The 21,883-nt window shown below is 39.5% G+C and overlaps 1 protein-coding gene across 9 annotated transcripts in view; it reads left to right on the top strand.

Annotated features, from left to right (window-relative positions):
• The window catches only part of SEMA6D (semaphorin 6D), a 579,242-nt gene that overhangs the window by 449,772 nt on the left and 107,587 nt on the right, over positions 1-21,883 (top strand). The window lies entirely within an intron of this gene.

Raw genomic sequence — 21,883 nt, 5'->3', positions numbered from 1 at the left:
AAATACAATTGATCCTTACTGTTCACAGATTCAGTAATTGTGAATTAGCCTACTTGCCAAAATTTATTTGTAACTCCAGAATCAAAGTTGTGGCACTTTCCTGGTTATTTATGGACATGTGGAGTGATGAAAATTTTGAGTTGCTTAACACTCCCAGCTGAAGTCAGACAAGGCTACGCTTTGCCTTTTTGTTTCAGCCTTCATACTGGAAACAGTTGTCCTTTCATGGCCTATTTATTGCCTTTTTTTTTTTTTTTTTACATTTTTTTGCTTTTTTTAGGTAATTTCACTGTCTCACAAAATGGTCCCCAAGTACAGTGCTGAAGTACTGTTTAGCGTTCCCAAGTGCAAGAAGGCTGTGATGTGCATTATGGAGAAAATGCGTGTGTTAGATAAGCTTCACTCAGGCATGAGTTATGCTGTTGGCCATGAGTTCAATGTTAATGAATCCATGAACGATGAATGATATATAGTAAATAGGAGCCTTTAAACAAAAACACACATATGAAACAAGGTTATATATTGATCCGTTGACATAAATGTTGTGACAGGCTCACAGGAACTTAACCCTGTGTCTCCCCAAGGAGCAATTGTTCAATATTCTCTACTTCAATGTTTGTGGTGACTTTATAGAGTATAACTACTATGAATAACAGGAATTGACTGTATAAAGTGTCTGGAACATAATTCTTGCTAGAAAATATTAGTTTCTGTGCTCTTCTCATGCATTACTAGGAGTTGTCATCTTTAAATTATTTTAGAATTAAGCCCAGATATCAATGGACACATTAATTCTATTTGTAATAGAATCCTTATCTGTTAACGACAATTCCATGTGAGCTTCTGCTGTCTAGAATTGAGCCTTCTATAATAGTGAGACTTCAAGAAAGTCTTCAAACTCAAAAATAGCTAGAAAAATAAAAGAACCTTTTTAGCAGCGAAGAAGCATCCCAGCACCAAATGCAGCTGATAAAAGCTGCCATATGGATGGGAAGAGCCCCTTGCTGAAATATTAAGCCTGCAAACAGCTATAAAACATGCAGAGAAGGATGATGATCAGTGGATGGTGACATCAATTAGAAGCACAGACAGGCATGCAAACCAGTAGACACTCTGACAGTGGAAAACAATGAGTGACAAAAGAGAAAAAAAGAGAACAGCTACAACTATTAGGGCGCAAAGAATGCCCTATGTAATGCCTATAACCCTAGAGAATATCAAGCTGCCATGTTGAAAACACGTCATCCAACAAAGTACTCTCTTGTTCGCCCATTATACTGAATGACAGAACTACTCTAAATACTCTGAAAAATAGAATGTGTGCAATCTCTGCAGTAGATCAGAACATTGGAAAAAAATGGGCAGTTTGATTTGTCTTCCTCTAGTGAAAAGATGGAAGCAAAACAGTAATGCTGATAACATTTATAGACAAAAATGGGTGAGCATAAATGAATGATAGCAAGTCAACTGAGTAGTAAGCTTTTAAGCCCTAATATCAGAATTAAGAATGAAAAGCTATTAAATATTTGTAGGTTCTGAGTGCCTTAAAACTGTACGTAGTGACACATTTAGGATTTCTATATAAAGAAGCGATATGATTCCCTATGTGTTGAAGTTGCTTTTATGTCCTTTAGCAGAGTTTTATGGTTTTCTTCAATGCAATCCTACTCATTCTTAGTTTTTTCCTAGGTTTTTAACATTGTTACTATTGCCATGAACAGTACTTTTTCCACTTTAATTTTGAACTAGAGGTTAAAAGTATACAAGGAAGTTAATGATTTTTGCATTTCCTATTTTTTATTAAATTTACTTTAAAATTTAATTGAGAAAGAGAAAGAATATATCTAAAAACAATGCATGTTCTCCTCCTTTGCAACATTTATACCTTTTTTTTCTTGATCCAACAAAACTTAAGCTAGAATTTACAGAAAAATTTATTCCATACAGTGACAGAAGTGTTTAATTTCTTCATTCTGACGTGGATGTAACATTTGTCTTTTCTAAGAAATATGGTGGTGGTTGGTTTGAGATAGATATCTTTATGATGCTAATGAAGTATTATTCTTTACCTAATACGTTATCGACCTCTTTAAAAAATTAGAAGACATTAAATTTTACCCCAAATTTTCAACATCTTTCAATAAATTCATACATTTTATCATTTGAACAACAAATGTAGTTAATCATATTAATAAATATACTAACCCATCCTTGCTTTCCTGGAGGGAAAGGGGAGAGCCTTCACAGTTGTAATGTATTATAGTATCAATATTTTCTCAATTCTTAAATGCCATCAATAATTATGGTAAAGAACCTTTCAAAGAGAAAAAGAAACATTACTATGTAAGATATGTATATGGTTTATAAGGTGCTTCTCAATTTCAAAAACATTAAAATGTGAAAAACTGTATAACTTAGAATTAAAGAAATAAAATAGGAGACTTCTGAATTTAAATTTCAAAGATTAATTTTTATTTTAGCAACAAAATTCATAAATGGCAATGAACAAAGCTATCTTTGTCCAATTTTGGTATTGGATTATGCAGTCTTTGCCCCCGCAACACTTCTAAAGATTTGGTCCGTCATCTTCTAGAATCTATTATGATATCTTATGTAATCATAGGTTATCACATTAGTCACAATAGTTATACAATAGTAGCAATTTTTGTTAAAAGAAAAAGTTAAATTATATTAGGCACATTCTGTTTAAGAAAGCATAGGAGACTATCATTCAACTTCCATAGATACACATATACACACACACAAGAGCACACAGACACACAGCAGTTTAGAATATAAAACTGTTTAGAATATAAAAAGAAGAAATGATATCATTTTAAATAACAACAAAAATTATTAGGAATAAGCTTAACAAGAAATCAGCATGATTTGTCAAAGAAAACTATTGAGGAACAAAAGGAGCATACCTTATCCTTAAACAGGAGGTCTTAGTATTATTAAGATGTCAATTTTCAAATTAGTGAATTTTCTAGAATCTAAATTAAAATACCGATGGAATATTTTAAATTAGAAAAACAGATTCTAAAGTCCTCATGGCAAAACGAACACATGGGAACAGTTAGAAAAGTTCAGAAAAATAATAAGTGAGCTGTAACTCAATTGCTGTATAAATGTATTTCCACATTAAATAATTTGGTACTAGCACATTATGTACAAACAGAACAATAAAATAGGATAGAGTCCAGTTCCAAATATATTTAGAAAACTTGGTATATGATAAATATAATGTTAAAATCAGTGGAGAAACAGGAGTTGTTCAATAAAATGGTAATGGGAAAGTGGCCAGCCATCTGCAAAAGAATAAAGCTACATTGTTACCAAATACAAATGGATCCACTAGTCAAATGTTTTTAAAAAATGAAAGCGTTAGAAGAACATACGGAATCATAATTTTTGTGTTGTTGTTTTGTTGTTGTTGTTTAAAAACTTGGGAGTGAGAAAGGTTTTTGTAAGCACAAAAAGATGACTGATAAATTTGATTACAAAATTAAAAGTCCTCACATGACTAAAATATTTTTAGATGACAAATTTATATTTGTATGCCATAACAAAGGGATGATTTCCTTTATATATACAAAATTGGTTTTTTTTTTTTTTTTTTTTTGCGGTACGCGGGCCTCTCACTGTTGTGGCCTCTCCTGTTGCGGAGCACAGGCTCCGGATGCGCAGGCTCAGCGGCCATGGCTCACGGGCCCAGCCGCTCCGCGGCATGTGGGATCTTCCCGGACTGGGGCACGAACCCGTGTCCCCTGCATCGGCAGGCGGACTCCCAACCACGTGCCACCAGGGAAGCCACAGTCACACTTTAAACAATGAACCAAACCATACTGCCAGATCGTGTGCCTCTGCTTAAACAGATCACTGACAAAGGGCTTTGTGATTGCCAATCTTGCTAAAACCAATCATTGTTTATCCTCTAGAACTAGGGGAGGGACTCAACTTACCCAAGTATATTGTGTGGCCACCAAGACAAAGTCAGTGTTCTAAGTCTTAAAAAAGAAGGAGGAAATAGCTGTTGGGTAGGCAAATGAAAGTATCTGTGATAGATAAGTGCTACTGTTGTCCCCAGTAAACAAATAAGGAAACTGAGACATAGAGTAAATGACTTGCCTGAGGTCACACAACTTGTGAGGGACATAAGATATTTCTTGAAAAGTTGTAGTAAATGCCTGGAAATGATCTAAATTGTATGAATAGGAGGCCAAATTAAATAAATTATGGAGATTGGCGCACTATGATAATGTGTAACAGTTTTTTTACATGGGATAGATCTATATGTAAATGTATAAAGAGACTTATTATATGTTCTAAGCTTAAAAAATAAGAGTATCAAGATACAGAAAACTGTGTATGAAATGTGGGCCAAAATAACATGTAGATGTATGTAGCCTTACATGCTTGCATAGGATCTGTTTGCCTGGTTCTGGACAGATATACAAGTAACTAATAACAGGACTTGCTCTGAGAAAGTGGACCCAGTGATCAGGGAATGAAGAAAAATTACTTTTGGGGGATAGTTTTTTGTAATATTTGAATTTTTGCCATATACATGTATTGCTTTTTCAATTAAAATATTTAGTTTATTTAAAAACTAATTTTGATGTTACAAGTGACATTTTTCTGTATCCAGCATCTCACAAGTTTCCTGAAGATCTTAAAGAGTTGATTTTTTGCTATATTTCTTTACACTTGTTTGGACAGTTTACAGGAACTCATGTTTTCAAACACAAATTTAAATAATTTGAAAAGCAATCATAATCTGCTGCTTTCATCTGTTAATAAAGTTAGGTTTTGGATAAAGAAACACAATAACATTTGCCAGATGTCTTCTTAGAGCAAAAGAGAGCCAGTCAGTTTTGGACTCTTAGTGATCGATATCAGTTCTTTTTCGTATTTACTTAATTTTCTTAGGAAGCCAAGTAAAAGAAAAGTAGATTTTCTTTCTTAATCAACTTAGAGTACCACTTTCATCCTTGCACATTTCTTGAAGGAACATTTACCTGACAGGCCCCCTTCCCTCCTCCCTCCTCCGTGAAATTTCCAATATGCTCTTCCCCTGGGAAACTGTTTCATAAGAGATGCATATGAAGACTGAACTTGACTCTATTTGTTTTTGAGGTGGCCTATTTTAAATGCCTTCTTTTTATATTCTTATACATCTTTTTTTTTCTACTTAAACAAAAATGAAATCAAAATTGATGATAATGAAAATACTGATGATGTAATCTCGGTCTACCAGACTAAATTTAAGATTTTCTAAATCCATTTTGGCGTCAACACCTTGGCACTGCCCTGCTAAATCTACAATCCTTAAGATTTTCTGGGTGAGGGGTGAAGCTATGGAAACTGCATGAAGAGCTGGCTTCTTACACTCTCTCCTGAAGGGAGGAACTCAGAGAGAAAAGCAGTATTAGTGAAAAGCTCATTCCAGGAAGTGAACAGAAGAACTGAAGCTCTGGCTCTGTGGGAAAATGGAGACTTTGAAGGTAATGCTTGTGCGTCCAAGAAGAATAATGACCAGCTTGTGTCCTGAGAAGGTGATGCTGGAGTCCTTTTGTTCAAAGCAAAACCACGTTGCCTAGTTACAGAGAGATTTTGCTCTAAGTGTCAGAAGTTTAGGCAGGAGTAGAATTAGAACCCACATCCCTAAAACAAAGCAAAAAAAAAATTTTTAATGATGTTAATACAAAACTTTGTTATTCAGACACATTTCTTGTCCCAGCTGGACAATCATCCCAGGAGTCTTGCACAAATCATGGTTAAAAGTGCTCAGCTGCTTCTTCATTTCATTATTTGATATTCCTAACACTAGCAATGAATTGACCTGAGGCCCCTTCCTAGCTGGTCACTACAGACTTTAATTGTGGTATGCAAATCCCAGATATGTACCTGATTTGCCTCACCTTGGAAGCACAAGAAGAGCTGGTGGGGTTGTATGTTAGAGTGTACCAGTGTGTGTCTAGGTGTTTGGGAAGGTGACAGGTTGCGGTGTTTCCAATGCTGTGCATTCAAAAGAGATGCAGTGTTGGAGCAGCAGTATTAGCCCCTCCCACTGTCTCCCCCACAAACAGGCAATCAGAGTAATATAGTTTGATTGTGTTGTGTCCTCGCAGTCCTTACGTACCATCTACGAGAGCAGCAAAACTACTATCAGCAGAACGACAGTTCAAATCATCTCTGTGATTCTGCCATTCTCTTTGAATGAACCACTGAAACCTAAAATTAGCCAAGTCTTGATGAAATAGCATTCATCTCTGTTTTAACTGCTAATGACAGTGTTGTAAAATGATAAAAGCCAGAAAATTCTGTTATTAGCTCATCACTCTTTGTGGATTCTTCTTAGAATTTACCTTCCTCGGTCTCTATATGAACCCTAAACGTGTCCAAATACATTTAATTGGACAAATACCAAAAGATTCAGCGATAGCCTGCCCCAATAGGCATTCTCTTTGTTTATATATTTACATAACTTCTTAGGAGTTAATTTCTTTTAAACTTGTATTTTAAACGAACAATATATGAATTCAGTTCAACTCAATACATGTATTTTGAGTTGAATAGAACACAACCTTGAGTCTAGTAGAACACAAAAAAGTTTCTTTTAAGCAGATGGCATTTCACCTAGATTGAGAGGTTAGATTGCAGGAGACAAGAAGGAGATCAAAGTAAGTGGTTATTGTTCACACAAAGAGATACATTGCCTCATGTAGAATGATGACAGTTATAGATATGGTAAGTCAAGAGTGTGTATTTTGGGAATGGCAAATAGTTCAGTTGGGATGAAACAGCCCTATGCTACATGTTGGGGAGAAGTAGGCTCAAAAAGTAAGTTAAGACCATACTCCAGAAGTCCTCAAAGATCAGCATAAAGTACTCATAATATATTTTAAAGCAATTCTGATAATCAAATGAAGTAACATACATAAGGCATTTAATAGTGCCTGATACAACGTGGGTGCCGAACAAACATCAACTCCTTTAATTTTGTGAGTAGTTGGAGCCCTTACAGATTACACAGACACTAATAATTTTCAGAAGGAATGCTGCAAGAACATTGTTCATTGTGAAAAAGGCCAAGCGTGTTCAACAAGGGAAAAGTACTTCATTCCAACTAGTAAGGTACTTGAAATCTTTCACTCCTCTGGCCACTAAACTGTTTATTCTGACTCAATGCAGTGTCACTAAAACTGAGTTACCTTATTTCCTGATCCTGAATTAATCCGGGATTGATGTCTGAAACACCTGAGTCAGGATTTTGCTCTGTTTTGTTTCCACGGTAGTAATTGGGTTGGGAGCTTTGAAAAGAAACCTTTAAATGTAAACTGGTGCTGGAGCTTCCGGTGTCCAGAAATAAAAATCAGTGAAATTTAGTGTCACAGGAAGGAAGCACCTGGAATACAGTGATTATAGTTCTTCACCAAAATTCTGAAACAAAATTCATCAAAAGATCTCAGTGCTTCTTTGAATTGAAGGCAGCCTGTGAACTGTAATTTGAAAACTGAACTGCTGGATTTTCCCAGATATTCTAGCGGTAGATGGGAGAAGAGAAAAGAAGTTTGAAAATGCAGCTGTCCTTCAAAAAATCTAGGCATATGGACATGATACTGAAACTCATCTAACCCAGCTCTCTTGTTTGGAGATGCAGAAATGCAGCTCCACAAATGCATAGTGGTTGTCCATGGGCTCCCAGACCATAAGGAGCACTCATGGGATCAGAACCTGAGTCTTTAGACTTCTGGGTCTGTTCTTTTTTTTTTTTTTTTGTGGTACACAGGCCTCTCACTGTTGTGGCCTCTCCCATTGCAGAGCACAGGCTCTGGACGCGCAGGCTCAGCGGCCATGGCTCACGGGCCCAGCCACTCCGCGGCATGTGGGATCCTGCCAGACCGGGGCACGAACCCGTGTCCCCTGCATCAGCAGGCGGACTCCCAACCACTGCACCACCAGGGAAGCCCCGTCTGTTCATATTTTACTGTGTCAGATTTCTTCATCTTGGCTGAGTAGGTATTTTTCTTATGAATAAAAAAATCTAGAAATCAGTGTTAAAACAAATCTGAAGACAAATGACACTGGATACATTAATAGAGCCTCAGAGCAAAACAGTTTTCAACCCAAGGTATTATGTCTACAGCAGATATTACTTATTGGGTTGGCCAAAACTTTCATTCGTTTTTTTTTTTTCCATAAGATGGCTTTAATAGCACTTAGTTGTCTTTAACTTCATTTGAAAAAGCAACATTTTCGGCATATTATGCTTTATTGTTTCAAGAAAGGTAAAAACACATCTGAAACGCAAAAAAAAACGATTTGTGCAGCGTATGGAGAAGGTGCTGTGACTGATCAAACATGTCAAAAGTGGCTGGCAAAGTTTCGTGCTGGCGATTTCTCACTAGACGATGCGCCACGGCTGTGGTAGACCAGTTGAAGTTGATAGCGATCAAATCGAGACACTAACTGAGAACAATAAACGTTATACCATGCGGGAGATAGCCGACATACTCAAAATGTCCAAATCAAGCGTTGAAAATCATTTGCACCAGCTTGGTTATGTTAATCGCTTTGATGTTTGGGTTCTACATAAGTTAAGCGAAAAAAACCTTCCTGGCTGTATTTCCTCATGCAATTCTCTACTGAAAGGTACCAAAAACGTTCCGTTTCTAAAACAAATTGTGAGGGGTGATGAAAAGTGGATACTGTACAATAATGTGGAACGGAAGAGACCGTGGGGCAAGTGAAATAAACCACCAGCCACACCAAAGGCCAGTCTTCATCCAAAGAAGGTGATGTTGTGTATATGGTGGGATTGGAAGGGAGTTCTCTATTATGAGCTCTTCCCAGAAAACCAAACGATTAATTCCCAATTAGACCAACTGAAAGCAGCACCCGACGAAAAGTGTCCAGAATTAGTCAACAGAAAACGCATAATCTTCCATCAGGATAATGCAAGACCACACGTTTCTTTGATGACCAGGCAAACACTGTTACAGCTTGGCTGGGAAGTTCTCATTCATCTGCCGTATTCACCAGACATTGCACCTCGAATTTCCATTTATTTAGGTCTTTACAAAGTTCTCTTAATGGAAAAATTATCAAGTCCTTGTTAGACTGTAAAAGGCACCTGGACCAGTTCTTTGCTCAAAAAGATAAAAAGTTTTGGGAAGATGGAATTATGAAGTTGCCTGAAAAATGTCAGAAGGTAGTGGAACAAAATGGTGAATACGTTGTTCAATAAAGTTTTTGGTGAAAATGAAAAATGTGTCTTTTATTTTTACTTAAAATCTGAAGGCACTTTTTGGCCAACCCAATATTTATAGTTAGTCCTGCTCAACTTACATACATTTATACCCACATATACACATAAAATGGTGACACTCGTTTTACATTTATAAAGTGCCTACCTTATGCTTTACAAATGCAGGCACAACTACAGAGGAATTTGCTCCGATTGGGTTCTTTGTGAAGATTCCTATATATATAGCTGAGTTCTGTTTATAGAATATCTAGTGAGCTCCTACTACATGTGCCAGGCAAAATTCTAGGGAGCGGTGATTCCAATTAAGAAATCTTCTTAAGTCTTCTTAAAAAAGGCAGTAAAATAGTTATTTAGACCCATATCTGTACTATGACATGAACTGAACCGTTTATTATGTGTTACAGCCATAAAATATTCAAAAACAAATAAAAGACCAGTGTAACTATAATTGGTACCAGGTGTCTAGCAATCCCTCCTCAACAGGAGGTGAACCTAGGCAGATCTGTTAACATCTCTGTGAAGTCACTTCCTCAGGAGGAATGAGTTCCCTTTCTTGGTCCTGCTTTTCATTTTCCGTTTCCTGTGTCCAGTGTACACCTCTCCTGTCCTCTTCACTTGAACCTCACCCATCTGTAGCGATTAGCCACTTCCTAGGATCAGAACTGAACATCTAATTGCAAATTTTCCAAGCATTTTCTTTGAGGTTGTTCAAAGCTCATCTCTAGAGTTGGGTTTTACCAATCAACTCCTTATGCTATTCACAGCATTTGTACGAATTGGACAGATAGATGCAAATTCTGGGCAGGCTCTGTGAACAGCTTCAGCAACCATGGCTGCTACAGAACTGCTATTGCCACGGAAGGATTGTACGCACCTCCCTAGCTTTAATGGGGAGTCGGAGAAGTAGGTAAAACTTCCCAGGCTGAGCTGTCACCAAAAGATCCTATCTCCTCTAAGAAGCACTTTATGCTTCGTAAGTTAATGTCTTTCTCTGTCAAATACCCCCCTAGCCATAGCAAATGTACATTGACTTGGTAGGGTTTGTCATTTAACTTTTTAATTTAACTTGTGTTTATGAATGATTCTTGGTATTCTCAGCCCTTGGGTAGGAAGAAGGGAGGGTCAAAGGAAAACTGTTCTCCACTCTCTATGCGGCTTTAGACCATCTCCTCTACTCTTGTGTTATAAGCTGCTGTTTTCCATCTTCCCTTTCCATCCTTTCTGCCTTTTCTTCCCATTCCTATCTTATTCATGTTTTGTCTTTTATTTTCTGCATTTCCTGCCCAGTCTTTCTCCCATCCTCTCAACTTTTTAGGAAGACAGAACAGCAGGTGGGCAAAGAGTACGATCATGTCAGAGACAGGGTGTAGGCAGACTTTGCCTTGGGTAAATATGTTCAGTCCCTTTTTTAAGAAACGTTTACCCTTAGTGACTAGGCTAGAAGAACTAGTCAGCATTAGATCAGTTTTAGCACTCACATTTTTACAGATGAAGAAACAGCCTTAGGGAATTAAGTTTGGCAACAATATAGCCAAGAGTATCCAGAATAAATTCAGAGTTCCGGGGCTCTTCCTATTGTTGGATCATGTGTCCCAATTCTTAGAGTGTAAAATATTGCTGTCCTAAAATTAGGTGGTTGTCACTAATACTTGGATGGTCCCAGTAGCATGAGAATTCAGATTTCCAAAACATTTATAGTCAAATTTTCAGCCAGCAGTTGAAAGAAATTTTACATGACACCTTTTTCTGAACTTACAAAAATGCTTTTGTTTACCAGTTCCTACCCGAATGTTCTGCTCTAACAGTGTTTATTTACATCTTCACTGTGCCATGAGAGTTCTGTGAAGGAAAACAAGAAATAGAACTGTCATCCTGTTTCAAGAAGTTGAGCCCAGACATGTCTCTATATATAAAGGCAAGGCCAGTGCCCTACGAAAATTCCCTATTTTACCCCTGTTGAGTAATTGTACTAGCAATTATATTTAACACCAGCCTGGCTTGGGTAAATTTATGACATTTAACGGATAATCCCTTGCTTAGTCACCAACTCCTTTATTTTCATTTAGGAGAACTGGGGAGGCTGCACCTGAGAGAATGTTTTCAAAAAGGCAAATACTATGGATTTGTGGCATCTTTCCAAAACCAGAACTGTGTAGGGGGAGCAAGACAGAGACAAGGATCATAGGTATTTACACCCCTCAGTGTGCAGAGTACAGGGGTGAATTTTTTCTGCTCTAATAGAATTTTCTTTTCTTACAGTTATCAAAATGCAGGTAAATTCCTCCCACTATGACCCACTTGTAAGAATCCCCTGATCTTTTTGTTCTTGCTCCCTAGTCTCTATAATTCGGGAATGTGTGTTCATCACATGAACAGCAAATGAAGCTTTACAATGTGAATGTATTTTAAGTGTTTGAAAAGTACTTTCTACATGATTACCATCATCATCATGGCCCTTACATGATCTTAAATGGCCCTAAATAAGCTGCCATGTAGGATGTTCAGCTACCCCGAGGCTGGGAGAGAGCCCAAGCCACGTGGAGAGGCCACTCCTAGGCACTCTAATCAGCAGTTCCAACCGAGTTCGACCCTGGAGTCATTGCAGCCTGATTGTCCAACATGGGAGTGAAGAAGCCTTCAGATGATTTCAGCACCAGCTGTTCAGTCACCCCCAGCCTTCAGGTCTTTCCAACTGAAGCCCCAAAAATCATGGAGCGGAGCCAAGCCACCCCCACTGCACCCTCTCCGAAATCCTGAACCCCAGAATCTGTGAGCATAACCAAAGAGTCGTATTGTGCCACTACATCTTGGGGTGGCTTGTTAAAACCAAGAATAACTGGAACAATCACTGCCATCATCATTAATGAACTTGTCATTCTGAAGTTTTAATTTTCTGAAGCCCTAAATGGTCGTACAGAACGCTGGGGGTATTTAAAAACACGTTTCAAGCACGACATAATCAAATTTTGTGTGGAGCTACAAGCATTCTCTAGAACATCATGCTTCATAGAAAGCTACATGAAGATTGGATTGGGTGATCCCCATGAGAATCCAGATAGTTCCATAAACTGTGACACTGAGGGAGGTGTCCGGGGTTCTGGGGACCCAGTTGGGCAGGCTCCAAGATAGGAAAGTTTTTCCTTCTCTTTTTATTCCCATATACGTATTCTCTGTTTCTGTTCTGACATTTAAAAAAATTTTAATTCTGTCTCTGCTTAAAAATCTTCTTAAACAAATACAATTAATTAAAATGTTCATGAAATTTGTTTTGGAAAAACTAAAGCCTTAGTATTACTACTGTGGAATATTTCTTCATCTCCAAGCTTACTCCAGAGCGTCATTGATAATTAATTCCACTGACTTTGTTTCCTCTTTGATATACCTTGTAGCCTGGAATATACTCTGTAAAAACAGATGCACAGTATTAATGGCTCTGAAATAACTTGGGTCAGTTTGTTCTGTGTCATACTATAAACATCTTGTTGATCTAACACTGGAAAGCGTTAGACTCAAATGAAGTCAGACCTATCCCAGCCTGGTCTTGGCTAACTTATTCCCACTCTGCTGTTTATAACATGTACACTATTCCAACAGCTTATGTATAAAGAGCTGGGTAATATATGGGCTCTATTCTGCTCCCAGCTGCTTGCTCTGGTTTCGTACATCTCAGAAATTACAAAATCAATGAGATGAATGCCTCCCTGCCTTCCATCTACCTCTCTCTGCATGCTCCACTTCCAGAAACCAAAAGCTTATTTGAACCTGTAGAGTGAGACCCTCTGCAGATTGGGAAGCAACAGTCTCTTCCAGTACCTTAATGTCATTGTTCCTTGACCTAATGAATAGTTTCTTTGTCCTTACCACAGCTGGCCTCTTTCTGCCACTGCAGCTTCATCTCTCCCCTCTTCCCCATGTTGCATTGAGGTGCTATCCTTTCTGAATGCTGTTCCTTCAGTTCCCACCCAGGCTGAGTCTTGCCGCCGTGCTCTTCCTCTGCTGGAGTACCCTCCCGTCTTCCAGCCGTCCCTCCACCCTCAGCCCTTGCCTGCTCCGCAGTAAATGTATTACAGTTCTGTTCTCATTGTAAGGTAACTCCTTTTGAGTTTTTAAAAAATTCAAACATACAGAGAAGTTAGAATATATTACAGTGGACATCCATGTAGACTCACCAACCGTTATTTTACTGCCTTTGGCCTCATCTTCATCTTTCTTTTTTTTTTTAATTTCATTAAAGAACTGTTGATTTATTTATTTTTATTTTTTTTTTTTGGTACGCGGGCCTCTCACTGTTGTGGCCTCTCCCGTTGCGGAGCACAGGCTCAGCGGCCATGGCTCATGGGCGCAGCTGCTCCACGGCATGTGGGATCTTCCCGGACCGGGGCACGAACCTGTGTCCCTTGCATCGGCAGGCGGACTCTCAACCACTGCGTCACCAAGGAAAGTCCAAGAATTGTTGATTTATAATGTTGTGTTGATTTCATCTGCCTCTTTCTATCTGACTTTTGTTTTCCTTTTCTGAATGGTTTAAAAGCAAGTTGGGCAGAGCAGTCAGGCCATTTTATCCCTGACTATTTGGGCACAGAGCTCCTCAGAACAAGGTCATTCTTAAAGCACCACCTTTTGAAGTCCTTCCTGACACCTCCTCACAAATGGAACCCTTACCTCAGCTTTTGAGCCTCCCCCTCCCCATTCTCACACATACACCTTGATTTCAGCATCTGTAACTCGTACCTGATAGAGTTGTTTATAAGACTGTATCTTCTTAATCAGCTGTAAACTCGTAAGAGCAGGGCTCCTTTTCTTATTATTCTCAGTATCGTCAGTGCCCGGCCCAATGCCTGGCATATGGGACATGCTTATTAACTGTCAGCCAAATAAATGAATGGCTGAAGGAGGACAGTCCTCTCTTGGTTTCCTGTCCCAGAATTCCAAAGCCATTCATCCCCTTGGATATCAGCCATGCCTGCCTTGACAATCTGAAGGCTGCTTTCTGATTCTCCAGGGCTACTATTCAGAACTCTTATCACCCTCTCACCCCAGCCTCATTTCTTTTACTATCAAAAGATGACCCAGCACGTCACTTCACACATATCTGTCAATTCCTCTGTCAGTTCCTTCTCCTCCATGCCTGTATCTGTCCTTTCCTTCTAAGTTATTTCAGAGAAAGAAACATCTTTCTTCCTTTGCTGTACAACACTTGCATCTGTGCTTCATCACATCCTGTTCTATGTGTGTAGAACAAACCGCCTCAGGGTCTGACCTGGACTTGAATCCGAGCTCTAACGCGTTGCAGCTGTTTCCAGCCTCTCTTCTTCTAGAATATGGGAATTATGTTGTTACCGTAGGTAACTGTAAGTTTCAGTAACTTTTGTGAAACAACGACCTGGCATTCACTCGCTTGCCAGTCAGTTTGCACTAGTCCCCGTCCTTCCCCAAAGCACATGGAGTTACTTCCCTCATTCTGCACCTTTGAGCATGTCACCCCTGCCTGAAATGTCCTTAGCACTTCTCCACCTGGAGAAATTCTGCCATCTTTCAAGATCTCGTGCAAGTGGCACGCTTGCCATGAAGCATTCCTGGATTATGACGCCCTCCTCTTGAACACTCAGGAACAAAAACCAGAATGAGCCAATCCCTTCTCTATGCTCTCTTAACCTTCCATAGACACCTTTACAAAATATTCTTATGTTGCATTGTGAACACCTGTGGAGGGTCTGTCATACTCACTGCTCTGTGAGCTGTAGTGTCTTCGTTTGTCTTACACACATACATGCTAACACCACCACCAGGAACATGATATGTTACCTGAGAAACAATTATATTTTGCAAAGTGTCTTGAGTGAGAAGGGTATGGTTCCTGGGTGTCTGTCCTTGCTTGGTTAGCGGTGTACTTGACTGGAGACCCAAGGTGAAAACTCCCGGGGAGTCTTGGCCAGTGCACAGCAGAAAGCTGGTGAGAAATGGGGAAGCCATTCTTCAATAATATCTTCCTACCACTGTAGACTCCCTTGAAATAATGCTTAGGAAGTTTTCTATTCCCATAATGAGCACAAGAAAAATTTCTAAGGGATGAAAATAGTTAAGGAATTGAGGTTTGAAGAACAAAAGGAATCTCCAGTGCCTCCTTCCTGTATGTACACACACACTTCAGCACTTAGGAAACCACTCACCTCCTCCTTTTCTCCCTCACTTTTAAAGGGCTGCTATTAAATTCCCATGTCCAGTGCTTTTCTTGTGGGTATCTGCTTTTTCCTCCTGTTGTGTTAGTTACCCAGCATTAGCCAACCTAATTTTTGTAGTGAGAAATATTACACAGTAGTATTTTATAAAGATTTTGCTTTCCATTTAATTACTTACAATAAGTACATTTTGTAAACCAAGTTAGCATTCCTGAGAAAACAATGGTATTGTCAAGATGATAGCTTTGGATTTAGATTATATTTTGACAACAGAATATGGAAAAATATCTTTGTGTTTTTATTCCATTTTCAAAGAAATTGGTGGTGGGTTTTTCTCTACTAATTTAAACATTTCCCTGCAGTGTTGATAACTCAAAGCAAATCTCATTATATGCAGTGCATAAGAACTAGAAAGTGCTGCTGAATTGAGTTGAAAAATGAAACTGAGTAGTTTTGGCTAGATATGATAGCTGTTCCAAGAATTTTAAAAATACCTATCATTTGGCTTGTCAGTATACTAGGTGATGTAGGTTATACAAGAGAACCGTCAGTAGTGACCCATGCTCTCAAGGGTATATACAAATGTGGACATAGGTCAAATTATAAAATAATGCAGTACAGTATCTGTAACTATGGCAAGTGTATAAAAGATATAGATGTAATCCACAGGAAATGGCATAATGAAAAACATTTGAGAACTAGAAAGAGAAACTTAAACAGAAAAGCAGGTAGGGTTTGAATAGGTAGGTAGGGAGACTTCGGACAAAAGAAAAGATCATAGCTTTGGGGAGCACAAGGAATAAATCAGGCCTGCTGGAGTACTGGGTAATGGAAGGAATAACATATTTGAGGCTCAGAGATGGAAAGCTTGGATTGACAAAGTAAGGATCCAAGTGGTAAGTGAGCAGGAAAAACGTGTCTTTTACTACCATAAAGGATGGATTGGAAAGGGAGAACATTGCAAGCAGGAGTAGCAGTTCACAGGCTATTACAGTATTTTAAGTTTGAAAACCTGGTGGTGGTAGCAATAAAATGGGATCAAAGAGATGTGAAGGAAGAAGCTATACAGCTTGGTAACTGGGTCGATATAAGGGCAAGCAAGAGAGAAAGAACTTGAGTGGCAGAGAGGAATATGGTACCAGTGCTTACAGTGGAATAGGGAGTTGAAACATCCTGATTTGAGGACGAGCATATGTGATTATGTTTGTAAAAATACTACTATTATTTGAGCATTTACTGCATGCCAGGTAGTCTGCTACTAATAATAGCAAACATTTACACTGGAGTCCTATGTGCCAGACACTGTTCTAAAAACACGACCTGTATGGATTCATAGAAGACCTTCAAATCCCTGTGTGATATTATTATCACATGTAATCCTTATACTATTTCTACATGATATTTTTATCTCCCTTTTACGAAGAAAGGAACTGAAGCACAGAGAGGTTAAGTGACTCGCTAAAGGTCACACACAAAACCAGGACTCAAAACCAGGTAGCCTGGCTCCAGAGCCTGAACTCTTAACCTCTCTGCTATGCTGCTAAGCATTTCACATGCCTTAACTAATCACACTGGACAGAGCCCAACAACAGTGAGAAATGGCTTTCCTGATCATTCCCATTTTATACATCAAAAGCTCTTACAAAGTGAAGTATTGGGGGGGAATGCCACTACTCTATTGTGTATAGACCGCAAACAATTATGAGAGAAGGCAAACCCTAAGATATATGTAAAAGTCAACTGCATGGAAATTGAAACCCTGAAAGTAGTGGAAATAGTGAGGAATAGGGTTAAATCCTGAGCTTTAAGAAAAATATATGCCAATAATATTTTAGTTAACTTGAAGTAGTTAAATTACTGATGTAATTTATTCTATCACCAAGTTTTATTAAAATGTTTATTGGCAATCCTGAGTACATGTATTAATGATATCAATAAAAACGTTTGGACTAGATTTTATTTTCCTAATTGCATCAGCTTCTCTTTCTGGCTAAATAATGATAATTATATAACATCAGTATGAAAATTTCACTCAACCTGAGTTGCTTCTTTTTATTTTTCCACTCTAGGCAATGTATGAATAATTATCAGAATAATTCAGTGCAACATAATAAATATGACCTAATAATATTTAATCACATTAATAATGTAAGTGGCAAAAATTAAATGACATTCAGAAATGTGCCTACAATTTTAACAAATCAGTTGGGTTATCAGAAAGACAGGGAACTTTTTCAAATGGGATTTGTATTGCAAGCCAACTCCTTTAGCTTCTGATGCCAGAGACAGAAAGATCCGCTCTCTCCCTGGTTGCTGTTGAGAACAGGGGAGGGCCACTTCTGCATGTTTCACTGGGTCCTGAACAGCATATGCCCCTAACCTGGCAATCTTCCCTACCCCTAGAAAATCCCCCAGTGGCCAGATATCCGTCTGAGCCACATCCCCACAATTACTCTTTGCGAAGGGAAAAAAGAACTAAATTATTTACAAGAGTAAAATCTGTACCCAATCATAAGAAGCCCGAAGCTAAAAATCTGCTGTATAGTTTTCTTCTTTCTGAAATAATATTAAGCTTGGGCATATATAATTATACAGGAACCACTAGGCTAGGAAGGATGAGAAAATATAACACAATTATCTCTTCACAGACCTTAACTGAAATCTGACAGAAATCAACATGAGCTGAGAACACTCCCCCTCCCCTTTTCCCTCTGCCACTTAACCCCTGCTTTCAAACGGCTGTCTACCAGAATCCACATCTGCAAATGCTGCCTACACTCCTGTCACAGGACGACTGGGCCGGTCCAGAAAGCATTCAGCAGGAGTTGTCACATTCAATCCAGGGATAAGGTTTGCAGGAAAGTTTGTTGTTTTGATGCAGTGGCAACACTGTAAGCTTCACCATCAGCTGAAAACCAGCCCAGTCTATGGGGCAAAGGCAACTCTGCTCAGGAACTTGCAGTGAGATAGGAAAAGGAAGAAGGAAAGCTATCACGTGGGCATGTTGGGGGCAGGGGAGATTAGCACCAGGAAAATTGGGAGAAGAAAGATAATGAAAGGAAACCAAGGAGTTAATTTCTAATTTCCCAACTAGCCTGATGCCTGCAGAAATGCCCTTCTGCCCACGTAGGAAAACTGGCAGGCATAGCATATAAAGGTCTCTGTGGGAGAAGTAAGGCAGTGATCCCATCCCTTTGGATACGTCTTCAGGCGGTGCCCTGTGTGAGGTGCTTTCTCAAGCTAGTTTTTCTGCAACACCTCTGTCTTTCACCTGGTTCAGTCTTTGCATACTCTCCTTTTGGCAGTGTCACCTACCTTTGTCCCCGGACACTCTGTAGCTCTCCCATCATCCTGTGCAGCCTATGGGACATACCCCCCCTCCACACCAAACCAGCTCTGGCTCCCGGGTCCCCATCCTGGGCAGAATGTCCCCGAGACCCATTGGCTTGAACCCCTATAAAGTGAAATATGCTGTTGCTAGCAGAATCATTTCCAAATAAGAACTCAGTGTCTATTTCAAAAATCAGTTTTAGGGTAATGTTCAAATCTCTGAAATATCCTCAAGCCGGGCTTTTTCTCCTGGTAGAAGGGAGAGTGACAAGGAAGGGTTGGTAGGAAAGAAGTAGGTTGTAGAAAGCACATCTGATTCCTCGGCCATCATCATCATGTCACCAGAAATCCCTGGGACCACGTTAAACCCTTGTGATCCTACTTGCATACAGCACGGTTTTGAGAAAGCTTGATTCATGATGAAAACATCATCAATTAACTATTGTTTGATTAAGAGCATAACTTGAAATTCCCACCCAGTGGGTCGCTTTTGCCCCCTTCACTGATGCTCTGATTGCCTCAGCTTTCTCTCACCCTGTTTGTAGCCATGGTGGTTGGAAGGATGAGCATTCTGTTTATCACCACTCAAGATCACTTACTAGACTTTGCCTTTTAAACCAGAACACTAAATTACATCTTCAGAAGTAGCACAGTCCAGCCAAAAGCAAGCTTAAACGGGAGGGATGGCAGCTGGACAAGGCTGGGGCTTTCGTAGTCTCAGAAGGAACTGTGTATGTTAAGGATTAAGGTGGAGCTAATTATAGGAGCAAACTATGGAGGCAACACTGTTTTGCAGCTGCCCCTTTATTAAGGATTCACTGGGCCTCTGTATCCCTTCCCCAGGAGAAGCGGGAATTCCTATTAGTTGAGGGGTTAACGAATAATTAGTACCTGCCAAATTTTAGGTCTCTTGGAAGATCTCTTGGCTCAGAGATCTAAGTGAAAAACTAATGGTGGGCCTGCATGTAAGCAAATAAAACAGGCTGAGCACATAACAGCATATCAACAATGCAAAATACAGAGCAGGATTAAGAGATGTCTAATCAAGGAGTGACCACAGTGTTATAAAGCCATGTAAAAATGTTTCTTAGATTATTTGCTTTTTGGTGTTATCAACACTATTATTTCCTAGCTAGCATATATAATTTAATTGACTTAATCTCCTTACCCCCTGTTACTGGCTGAATTGTGTCCCCCTGAAAATTCATTCATTGAAGCCCTAACCTCCAGTACCTCACAATGTGACTGTATTTGGAGACAGGGCCTTTAAAGGGGTAATTAAGTTAAAATGAGGTCATTCGTGTGGGCCCTAATCCAATCTAATTGGTGTTCTTAGAAGAAGAGAAAATTTGGGCATATAGACACCAGGGCATGCAGACACAGAGAAAAGACTACATGAGAACATGGTAGGAAGGTGGCCATTTGCAAGCCAAGGAGAGAGGCCTCAGAAGAAACCAAACCTGCCAACACCTTGATCTTGGACTCCAGCCTCCAGAACTGTGGAAAAATAAATTTCTGTCGTTTAAGCCCCCCAGTTTGTGGTATTTTATTATGGTAGCCATAGAAAACTAATACACTCCCCTCCCTAAGAGGAATTAACATCAATTAGCATTGTGTTTTGCTGTATATAAGAAAAATTCCGAAGTAACAACTTACAGGCAATCAATATGTATCTTGTGTGGCAGTTCCATGGTCATCAGGGGCTCAGCCTCCTTCTATCTTTCTTTGCCTGATCCCAGCACTGGCTTCTATGGTGGTTCCGGGCTCATTTGCTGTTAGAGCCATACCTACCCCTTTCCCTAATCTTCCCTGTGCTGTAGGGAAGCTGGCCCCTGCAGCTTCTATTGCTTGGTTCCTGGAATCATTGGCTTCTGACTGCATTTAACCAATGGAAGGCATTGGCTAGAGTTTGGGGCACGGGAGGAAGGAAGAAACTTTTCTGCCTTTGTCTGCCCCTCTGGAGCAGCTGTGTCTCTCTGGGGCTCCAGCTCCAGCAGGAGAGGTCCACTGTGTTACAGTTTGTGTGGGGTGACTCTGCACTCTGTGCTCCAGCAACACTGCCTCCTTCCTTTGCCTTCTATTGTGGCACTGGTAGTGACTACCTGCTCTTGCTAATCTCTAGGTCTTCTCACCATTCAGTTTAGCTTCTGAGCTTTTGCAATACCTGTTCAAGCGATTCCGTGCTTTGAATTCAATCAGTGTTAAATGCAGAGTGTGGTTTTGTTTTCCTGGTTAGACCCTGCCTAAAGCAACTTTTGTCCATCATATCACCTCATTGTCCAAGCTAGTTGCTGGAGCTCCACCCATCCTGTCTAGTTCTAGGACAGAAGAAGAGGGAAATTGAGGAAGAATGAAAACATCTTACCTCTCGTCCAAGGCAGCTCTTTTAAGCAACCTTTCTGAAAATTACAGAAATGCCCTTCTACCCACGTAGGAAAACTGGCAGGCATAGCATATAAAGGTCTCTGTGGGAGAAGTAATGCAGTACTTCCATTACACCTAAATTTTGGCCAAAATTTAGTCACATGACTACTTCTAGCAGCCGAAGAAGCTGAGAAATGTACTATTAGCTGATTTTACTTACACTCTGAGTAAATTAGGGTTCTGTCACCAAAGAAAATGGGGAAAGTGGATATTGGGGGGCAAATAGCTGTTTCTGCCACTGCATCTTTAAAAAGTACTTCTGCATCTCCGTACTTGATTCCTTTCTTATTAAATTCTATGAGGTCTGATACTTTTAGGGACAGATAGCCCAATATTGGCAAGTTTTCCATACAAGCAGAAGGTGGGAAGTTACAATTTGTGCAACTTCAGAAATTCTGACATTAGGTTGTTCCTCCAGTCAAACTCAGATTGGCTCTCACTTTCAATTCTGTGCAACAGTGGAGGGCTAATTCTATTACCCTGCTAATCCCAAATAGCCGTTCTCAAACAAGCTATTAGTGTGGAATCTGAGAACCAATGAAGGGTAGAGTACTATTCAGATTACTGAATCACATTTTGCAGCATTACACTTTCAATTGCTCTATTACAAACCACCCCCAAACTTTTATCTTGAAACAAATATTCATTTGCAGGTAGGCTGGACCCAGATGGGGAG

Source organism: Globicephala melas, chromosome 2, assembly GCF_963455315.2.
Source record: "Globicephala melas chromosome 2, mGloMel1.2, whole genome shotgun sequence".
Lineage (NCBI taxonomy): Eukaryota > Metazoa > Chordata > Mammalia > Artiodactyla > Delphinidae > Globicephala > Globicephala melas.
This window is presented reverse-complemented; position numbering and strand designations above follow the sequence as displayed.